Here is an 11,141-nt window from a genome sequence, read left to right as displayed (position 1 = left end):
CTGTAATTCTACTCATTTCCTAGGTTAGGAAAGAAACAAAAGGGTAAGTAATTTGCTTAAGGATACACAACTAACAGGTGGTTGAGAAAGGTTTAAACCTTGTGAATAGTGTCTTCCCAGACAGTCTATCACCAGGAACCTAATTCTCTCCTTGAAAACCAATGTTATTAGTTTCAAAGGTATCCCTCTATTTACAAACAAAAACATAGGTGTTATTTTCTTCTACTATCCACAGGCTGTAGTATGCTATACACACTGTTCTATATTTGCTTTGAAAACCCAATGATATACCTTCTGAGTGAGTGCATTGTATCTGTGTATGGATATGCCATATTTTGTTTAATAAATTCCTTATTGTAAAGGTGGTTTCCAAATCTTTTACTACTATAAAAATAAATGGCAATAAATAAAGTCTCTAGTATATATATATATATATATATATATATATATATATATGAACAGATCTGTAGAATAAATTCGTAGAATGTATTTGCTAAGCCAAGATACCTGAATCTGCTGGTCATGGCGGCATACACCTGTAATCCCAGCTACTCTGGGTCACAAATTGTTGAAGGTCAGTCTGTGCAACTTCATGAGACACTGCCTAAAAATAAAAGGGCTGAAGATGTAGCTCAGTGATAGAACTCACCTGGGTTCAATCCTTAGCAAAACACACACACACACACGCACACACACATACAATATCTGAGTCTAATTTTGATAGAAGTTGTCAAATTGCTTTCTGTAGAGGCAATACTGAAATATACACCCTCCTGCTGTATAAAGGAATGTCTCTTTTCCCATTTCTTTTCCATCTCAGAGTGTTAAAAGAAAAATTGTTATCTTAGTGCAGATTTCACTTGCACTTCTGTTATTATGAATGAAGTTTAACATCATTTCGTGTATTTAAGAATATACATTTCTTTTTCTGTGGACCATTTGACCACAATGTCTGACCATTTTCCTACTGAGTTGTTGATATATCTAGATAAATAAGTAGTCCAGCTCTTGGCCAAAAACCTGTATGTGATTTGTCAGTATACTGTAGGTGATTACAAAGCATCTACCTGGCAGTCTCCCAGAGGAATGCAGAACCTCAGACTTGATGCACAGCCACTGCGTTGCATCCTCTGGAGGAAGCTGTCATCAAGGACTCAGGACTCCTGGCTGGCCATGGTTTTAAGTATATCTGCATTCTAGACCATGAATCTTCATTCAGAGGGTCTTTAACTGGGGTTTTCTTCAGGGTCCTCTGTGGAAGCATCCTTATTGGTGGGTCCAGGGGAGGGGGAGACCTTGAAACACTTTATTCCACTTTAATCCAGTGTTCGTGCTTTTCCATTTGTCTCAATACTCACTGTTTTTCCACTCCTAACTATACATGTGGCCCATGCCTACAATCCCAGCGACCTGGGAGATGAAGGCTGGAGGATCATAAGTTCAAGGTTAGCCTTAGCAATTCAGTGAGGCTCTAAGCAACTTAGGGAGACCCTGTCTCAAAATGAAAGATTAAAAGGGCTTGGGGATGTATCTTAGTGGTAAATTTCCCCTGGGTTCCAATCCTCAATATCAATCAATCAATCAATCAAACAAACAAACTTTTCTACTTCTTGCTCTCTCCCAGTCAGGGCTCCTTTGGCAGTGAGACAACCAGACCCTCACATGTCTGAGCAGATTCCTCTGATGTTTGATGTTCCATGAAACATACCATAGGGAAAAATGTCACAAAAAAATAAGTCAGTACATTCTATGATTTTAGCTTCTTCCTTATACTAAGGGATGAAGGGCTTGGATAGTACATTCTTTATATATATTATTGATTATATATATTATTGATCCCTGGTATATTCACTTTTGACTTGTTGCTTTCATTGGCTGCTCTGACACCTGCTGCTTAGCACTCTGCAGCTCAGTTAAGCCTCTTATAGGTGTGTTTAAATATTATTTATATATACACAGACATATATGCATGTATCAACATACTTGGACAAAGTTAATACACATAGGAGAAGAGAAAGCTGAGTTAGGAAAAACAACACCCATTTCAGGATAGAGGGAGTTCATTTGGACTCATAATAGTAAACCAGGTTTGTGGAGGACTTTCTTAGTTTTAAAACAAAGATTTATGTCCTGAGAACCCCTTCAGTCCCTGAGCAAACCAGCCTAGCTAGTCACCCTATGAGATTATATAACTGAAATGAACACATCAGCTCTTGACCTCTGCAACCCAGTAGGAATATGGAAAAGGAGATGAATAAGACTATAAATCATATGAGTATGGTTGGAAAAAAATAAAGGTGGAACTGAGAGTGGGAATAGTAAGGAAAAGTGAAGTAGCATTGTCAAACAAAATGGTGTGAAAATGAATATGGTTTGAAAGCTAGAGCATATTTCGATATACATTCTTCAAACCCATTTTAGGTTGACTGGAAAAAATGTTATGATTATTTAGAATGCTTACATCATAATGCAATTGGTTTACAGTGTGCCATCTAATGAAAAAGAAATGTACATTCTTAAATACACAAAATGATGTTAAACTTCAGGCGTGTTAGGAGAGTATTCTACCACTGAGCTACATTCTCCAGCACACCATCTTAACTGTTTTAAGGTGTTCAGTTCAGTGATATTTATGTATATTTACATTGTTGTGAAATCTCCAGAACTCTTTTCATCTTGCTAAACTAAAACTTAATACTCTTTAAATACTGACCCCTAGTTCTACCTTCTCCCCCAGCCCCTGGTAACCACCTTTATAACTTTTCTGTCTGTATTAATTTGACTACTCTAGGTACCTCATGAAGTGGAATCATATAATACAGTATCTGTCTTTTTGTGACTGGCTTATTTCATTTAGCATAATATTCTTAAGTTTCATTCATATTGCAGCACGTTAGAATTTATTTTTCCCCATGATATTTGGAATTGAACCCAGGGCCTTAACATGTACTAGACAAGTACTCTACTACTGAGCTACATCCCCAGCCTTTTTACTTTTTGTTGTTGTTGTTGTTTATTTTTATGTGGTGCTGAGGATTGATCCCAGTGCCTCACACATGCTAGGCAAGTGCCCTACCACTGAGCTACAACCACAGCCCCCTTTTCTTTTTTTTAAAAATTTATTATATTCTTTATTATCTGTGTCTTCTTTTATTCAATTTGTTCTTATATCCTTTTTTTCTTTTTAAAGAAAGAGAGAGAGAAAGAGAGAGAGAGAGAATTTTAATATTTATTTTTTAGTTTTTGGCGGACACAACATCTTTGTTTGTATGTGGTGCTGAGGATCAAACCCGGGCTGCACACATGCCAGGCGAGCGCGCCACCACTTGATCCATATCCCCAGCCCCCCTTTTCTTTTTCTAAGACTGAATAACATTACACACACACACACACACACACACATAGAGAACTCATCCTCTCTCTTTTTTTTCTCTCTCTCTCTCCACATTTTGTTTATTCATTCACTCATTTATTTGTTTCTACCTTTTGGCAAATATGAATAACGCTATTATGAATATGGATGTATAACTATATTTTTGAGACCTTGTTTTCAATTGTTTTGTCTATATCTCCAGAAGTAGAACTGCTGAATGATATGGTAATTTTATTTTTAATTTTTTGAGGAACTGCTGTACTGTTTTTCATAGTGGTTGCACCATTTTACATTCCCACTAACAGTACACAAGGGTTTCAATTTCTCCATATCCTTATATATTTCTTTTTATAGTAAACACTGTAATAAGTGTCAGGCAGTATATTATTGTAGTTTTGTAGCTATTTATTTATTTATTTATTTTTGCAGTGCTGGGGATTGATCCCACAGCCTTGCACATGCAAGGCAAACTCTCTACGACTGAGCTACATCTCCCAGCCCTTTTTTTTTTTTTAATCAAAGATATAACTGTAGGAGATTCAAAACTCAATTCATACAATTCTAAAAGTTTTTTTTTTTTTTTTTAAATATCCTTAGTCCTGTCTTCTCTTTCTATGTTGCCTAATCCTGCTTTCCACAAACAGCCATTCTCAACTCTTTTAGTTGTTTTGGTCCTTTTGTCCACATTCCTAAATGTTATCTCATAATTTATCTATTTCAGTCATTATTATTTTGTTATTATAGTAGTCAAAGATTTAGCATTCCTCATTCACTCTCTTCTTCCATTTTTCCATTCTCTCATTATAGTTATATAACCATGTTCAGCTAATTCAGTATTACTAGGTATCATTTTTCACTGTCATGTATTATACATGTATTTCCTTTCTAATATGCAGTATTTTTTAATTTAATAACTGCCTCATTTTTAATTTGCTAAATTGTCTACTTATATTGCTAGTTCTTCTCATCTATTCTGATAGCTTCATATTATAGCCTTTAATAGGCCAAATATACCAGACAATTCATGATCTCCATGTTTCTCTGGAGATGCTCCTAATGCAGGTTTCTGTCCTCATACTTCCCCAGTCTAAATGGGTTATTTTCTAAGCCTGCTTCACAGTTGTTATTAGGAACTTCCAGTAATTCTAACAAATTCTCATTTGTAAATTAAAATCTCATGTGATAAACATTAGCGGAGATAGTTAGCTTTGTAGACCTCCTACTTGGATACCCCCTTTCCTTTGATTTTACACCACTCCTCCCTCCACAACACAGCTGTTCTTCATGAGGGTGCTATTGTCCTTAGCCCTATCTTCTTTGTCCGGAGTTCTAAGAGTTTCATAGGATAATAACAAATGAAAAGACACCACAGGAAAATATACAGTATGCTTATTACAAAAAGTTGGAAAGATAGAAAATGTAGAATCAGGAAAAACAAGTCCAAACTTTCTCAAAATCCTACAACCAAAGGCAATTTCTATTTTCTTCCCATCAATTTTTTCTAAATCTAAATGTGTATATGTGTTTGTGATCTTATTATATATCCAATTTCATATCTTGAATTTTTATTTACTTAGTTGTGAGCCAGAATTTCACTGTTACCCTGGCTGGGCTCAAACTCCTGGACTCAAGGGATCTCCTACCTCAGGCTCCTCAGTGCTAGGAGTACAGGCATATGCCACCAGCCCTAACTAATGTCTTTTTTTTTATTTCTTTTTTCTGTACTGGGGGATGCTTTACCACTGAGCTATATCCCCAACCCTTTTTATTTTGAGACAGGGATTCACTAAGTTGCCATGCTGGCCTCAAACATGTGATCCTCATGTCTCAGCCCCCTGAGCTGGTGGGATTAGAGCCATGTGCCACTATGCCTGGCTAGTTCTTGCATTTTTAAAAAATTTTAAGTTTTATTTATTCTAATTATCTTGCATTTTTAACAGCAATGTTATGTAAGTGTTTTTCTAGGGGCTTATAAGTTATTCATAAATATTTTTTAAATGGCTCTTCCAGTTGAAATACCATAATTAAAAGATCTTCTATTGTTGCTTTTCCATCTTTACAAATGTTTTTCTTTCTTATTTTTTTTTTTAATGCTGGAGATGGAACCCAGGGCTTTGCACATGCTAGGCAATTGCTCTACCACTGAGCTGTATTCTAAGCCCTCAAATACTGTTTTCCTTTTGAATTTATTTTTTAGTTTTAGTTGGACACAATATCTTTATTTTATTTATTTATTTTTATGTGGTGCTGAGGATCGAACCCAATGCCTCGCACATGCTAGGCTCACTCTTCTGTTGAGCCACAACCCCATCCCTCAAATATTGTTTTGATAAATGCTTTGTCATAAAACTTTACATTTTTGGAATTCTCCCCTTCGGATAAAATTCCATGAAGTCAAAGAATATGAACATTTTAAGACTGAAATATAAATTTTCCATTTTCTTATGCCTAAATGATCATGACACACCTTAGTATCTATTTTTGAATGCAGCTAGCCATCTCTGGCAGGAAATGAACATTAGATTGCTAGTCATTCAGATTTAATCGTATGTAGTTCATGACACAAAGAGAAAGCCTCTTAAGTGAACTGTTTTCCAAGATGAAAAATCTTACACAATACCTGGGACAAAATGGCTCAGAAAGACTACTTTAGACAAGGTCATATATGTTTATCAGTCCTCAGAGGACAAGAAATACTCTGTCCTCTGGCACATCTCAAAGAAACAGTCTATGCTCTTGGCTTTTCTTTCTCTGTTCTGTCTCTCTCTCTCAACAACACATCATTACAATACAGTGTACAATAGTACACTTTGGGATTTCTAATAGCAATAAATCCTTTAAGGTATGCTCAGCTACTATTGATCAGAGTCCTGATTCCATCATTATCCTAGATCTTAAACTCTTCACCTTTCATACTACATTCCTGGCTTCAACAACAACAATAAAACTGAAATTGAGCTTGCATAAAAATATTTCCTTCCTGGCTGTACCCCTGTAAGTGAACAGTGCAGAATTTTTTTTTAAACCAGGGATTAAACCCAGGGGTGCTTGACCACTGAGCCATATCTTTTAAATTTTGATGTAGGGTCTCATTGAGTTTATGAGAGCCTTGCTAAGTTGCTGAGGCTGGCTTCAAACTTGTAATCCTCCTGCTTCAGCCTCCCAAGTCACTAGGATTATAGGCATGCAGTACCACACCTGGCCAATGCAGACCTCTTCCTGAAGGTGGTAAGCTTTCTGAGGGTGATAACTGTTGCTTATTTATCTTTGTTCTCCCAACATGGAGCATGAAGCTGCATAGTACTCCATCAATGGAGTCTTTTTTTTTTTTATATTTGGCCCATTTATTATTGTTGCACTTATAAGTCCATTCTCCCAATTCTCTGCCTTAAATCCCAGTGATGCTTTTAAATTTGTAACATGTATCCATCTCTAGTTTCATGCTGAAATGTTTGACTTCAAAATGTAAAGCATCTCTCAGAAAATAGTGGTAACATGTAGGATGAAACACTTAAAAGATCACAATATTCACTGTGAAATGTTACTAGACATGTAACCCTTTATTATATCTGGAGTTTGAAATTTATGATTTTATACAGAATAGAAAAGGATATATGCCAGTTATATAAAATGTAAGTGCAATTAAAAATATGATATCTTAAACATTTATAGTACAAATTTTGAAAACCTGTAGATGAATCACAAAATCTTAGAAATTATTGTGATGAAATTGCTTTTGTTCTTTTCTCCTCATTTTACTTAAGGTCAATTCTTTTTTTTTTTTTTTTTTGGTTTTTTTTTATTAGTTGTTCAAAACATCACAAAGTTCTTGACATATCATACATTTGATTCAAGCGGATTATGAACTCCCATTTTTACCCTATATACATAATGCAGATTCACATCAGTTACACATCCACTTTTTTACCTACTGCCATTAATAGTGTATGTTGTATTCTGCTGCCTTTCCTAACCTCTATTATCCCCCCTCGCCTCCCCTTCCCTCCCCTCCCATCCCCTCCCTTCCCATCTTCTCTCCCTACCCCATCTACTGTAATTCATTTCTCTCTCTTGTTTTTTCCCCCTTTCCCCTCACTTCCTCTTATATGTAATTTTGTGTAACAATGAGGGTCTCCTTCCTTTACCATGCAATTTCCCTTCTCTCTCTCTTTCCCTCCCCCCTCTCATCCCTGTTTAGTGGTGATCTTCTCATGCTCTTCCTCTCTATTCTGTTCTTAGTTGCTCTCCTTATATCAAAGAAGACATTTGGCATTTATTTTTTAGGGATTGGCTAGCTTCACTTAGCATAATCTGCTCTAGTGCCATCCATTTCCCTGCAAATTCCATGATTTTGTCATGTTTTTGGTGCAGAGTAATACTCCATTGTGTATAAATGCCACATTTTTTTTTTATCCATTCATCTATTGAAGGGCATCTAGGTTGGTTCCACAGTCTAGCTATTGTGAATTGTGCTGCTATGAACATTGTTGTAGCAGTGTCTCTATAGCACGCTCTTTTAAAGTCTTTAGGGAATAGTCCAAGAAGGGGAATAGCTGGGTCAAATGGTGGTTCCATTCCCAGCCTTCCAAGGAATCTCCATACTGCTTTCCAAATTGGCTGCACCAATTTGCAGTCCCACCAGCAATGTACAAGTGTATTAAGGTCAACTCTTAAGATCCATGTCTGTATTACATGAAGTTAGCTTTTACCTACAGAACAAGTGGTAAAGCCAGTATGGCATGTCCCCAAAGGTGATATTGAGGAAAATAGGATAATAAGGGAAAATGATTTAAAATATTAAAGTTTTTATTATTATTAGATGAAATCAACTGAAACCTGGTAATTAAGTTTTTAAGAAAATCAGGTGCTTATTGTTCTTTTACTTTATATCCAATAACTGCATCCATAATGTTTGCTCTTCTTTTTAAAATTTCCTGGAAACGTTGAGGTAAGAACTTTTCCAAGATAAGTAAAAAGTTTAGAGAGGATGGAACCAAAACCATCCTTTTCTCAGTCAGGATCCCATTCATTAGCTTCTTTACCACTTCCTCAGGTTCCAGGGTGGGTCCCAAATTGCTGCTTGGATTTTTGATAAGACAGTGTTTATGAAATTAGGACAAAGACAGGTTGTTTTGATTCCATTTTTTTCGAAGGCATTCAGTTCTTCAGTCAAAGCTCCATGAAATCGAACAGCAGCAAATTTACTTGAACAACAAGCCAGTAAGAAGGGAACCCCAATTAGCCCAGCTGCTGAAGCCACAGTGACAATGTGACCATGATTATTCTTCATCATCGATGGGAGAAATGCCTTTGTAGTCCAAAAATGTGCAAGTGTATTGACTGCAAAGGTCTTTTCAATTTGAGAGTCTTGTGTAGAAAACAAATCTGATGTGTAGACTACACCAGCATTGTTTACTAAAATACTAATATCTCCAATTTCTGTTTTCACCTTCTTTGCAGAGTTGTAAACATCTTCTCGGTTACTGCAGTCTACTATAAAGGAATGAGCCTGGGCACCCAGTTTTCTGCATTCAGCTGCAGTTTCCTCTATGCCATACTTATTGATATCCCAGAAAACCAGTTTGCTTTTAAGTTTGGCAAATTCATAGGCAGTCAGCCTCCCAATTCCATATCCAGCTACAGTAATCAGGACGATTTCTCCAGTGACTGATTTTCCTTTTTTAGGAATAAAAAGCTTGACAAAAGATTCTAAATAGAAAATGAACAGTAAGGGCAGAAGCAGGACTAACTCCACAAGGAAATTCATCTTTTCTTTTGCTGTGAGCTTTGGTTATGTTTTCTTTTACCAAACAGTCTAAACGGCTTTGGAGAGCTGAGTGGTTAAAGACCCCATCAATGGAGTCTTATACAACAGGTTGAAACTTAACAGACTCTCAGGATAGGTTTTGTTTTTCTATCCTAGATCAGGAGAAACAACTCATTTGATAGAGGTAGGAAGTCTACTTCTGTTTTGATAACCCATTTATTGGGAACGCACTATATTATGTCCAGGTACCATGTTAGTCTCTTTACAAAGAGTATCTCATTATTCTTATAACAACCCTATATTATAGATGTTATTATTAACCCTAATATATGGTTGAGGTAATAGAGGTATAAAAGGTCAAGCCACTTGTGTGAAAATACATAATAAGAGGCATAGATGGGATCTGAGAAAGCCAAAGTCTGGCCTGTCATTCCTCAAGGTGGGAGGACAGAGAGCGATAAAGGCAGCTACAAAGTTGGCAAGAATTAATGTTTCTCTCAAGGTTAAGCTGGAGCAATGGAGTGTCTTAATGACTCTTCTTTGAGTGACTACTGCTTTCTTACTGAGAAACCTCCTTTTCTAAAATCATAGACTAACAGAAAATTTGTTGTTTGAAGTACTGTCAATTAAAGGGAAACAGATTATGTTTTTCTAGAGGTTCTAAGTCACTTTGATAATTGGGAAGTTGCCTTGATTTCCAGGCTAAGTGCACAGTTTCAGATAAGTTACAGATACAACATCCCATCCCTATCTTAACTTTGTAGTATCCAAGGAAACTTGATCCTTAGTCCACTAACTGTCCAAACCTATGTTAACCTGTCTACAAATAGCTGTTTCACTTTGAACTTATCAAAACACTACTTACCTCAATGACACCTGAATTCTACCTTTTTACCAAATTCTTTGTCTAATGAGATGCTTTATGGTTCTTCTAGTGTAGATTCTTCCTCATAGCAAGGTGTCAGTTAACATGACTGTCACCTACCAGCTTGTCTCTGGTGGTCTTCAGCTGATTAGGCTGGAACAGATTTGAATCCAGGTTTTCTTGTGGCAGAATCTAAAGTTTAAACACTAGATTAATCTGGAAATTATCTAATATATATGTTACATATCTTGTCAATGATCTTCAAAGATCACCAGGAACATTCCTGTAGTCTAACAAGTTTGGTTATTACTAACTGCAACAGCAGAGAACACACTGTATGGGGAATTGGGGGCCTTTCAGTAAGAACAACTCCTTCTTACTAAAGGACTTATTCAGGACTTAAGTAAGGTGGTTGGATGATTTAGGATAGGGTACAAAGGGTACAAATCACTCTGGATGTGACATATCAAAAAGCAGGGACAGCTGGGCATGGTGGCGCATACCTGTAATTCCAGTGGCTCAGGAGGCTGAAGCAGGAGAATCCCGAGTTCAAAGCCAGCCTCAGCAAAATGAGGCTAAGAAATTCAGTGAGACCCTGTCTCTAAATAAAATACAAAATAGGGCTGGGGATGTAGCTCAGTAGTGGAGTGCCTCCAAGTTCAATCCCCAGTAACCACCCCCTGCCCCCCAAATCAGCAACAAATCTGATTGAGTGTCTCAATAAATCTTACCCATAGGGAAGACAACCTAAATTGAGATTAATTGGTAAAGAAGCATCAAACACTCATTAGACAGGAGAGCAGGATGTTGGTTTGTGGCTTGAACAATGTTCATGTTTTGTCTGTGGTTGGACATGATTACAGAGTGTCTTGCTTTGCCTTGGTTTGTTATAGTCCTGGGTGGCCTGTCTGCTGTTGATGTTTTATGAAATAGTTTATATTTAATAGGAAACATCAAGACTTAGCTGAGAGGCTGGGATAAGTAGAACTTCCTTAGTATGCACAGAGCCCTGAGTTCAATCCCCAACAACAAGGTCCAGCAGCTGATAGTGCGGTCCAACTCCTGAATGTCAGGGAATACTCTTTCTTGGAAGCCAGATATATGTATGTATGTATATTTGTGCACATGTATGTATC

General features: G+C 36.8%; 1 pseudogene; it reads right to left on the bottom strand.

Annotated features, from left to right (window-relative positions):
- Window positions 1-8,226: 8,226 nt before the first annotated feature.
- LOC124088558 (estradiol 17-beta-dehydrogenase 11-like) lies at window positions 8,227-9,223 on the bottom strand (annotated as a pseudogene).
- Between the last annotated feature and the right edge of the window lie 1,918 nt (window positions 9,224-11,141).

This window comes from Marmota monax, unplaced genomic scaffold (assembly GCF_021218885.2).
Source record: "Marmota monax isolate L192 unplaced genomic scaffold, Marmota_monax_Labrador192_F-V1.1 WCK01_AAM20220418_F8-fsc00061, whole genome shotgun sequence".
In the NCBI taxonomy this organism is placed as follows: domain Eukaryota; kingdom Metazoa; phylum Chordata; class Mammalia; order Rodentia; family Sciuridae; genus Marmota; species Marmota monax.
The sequence above is the reverse complement of the archived record's forward strand: the minus strand, read 5'-3'. Positions and strand labels throughout refer to the sequence as shown.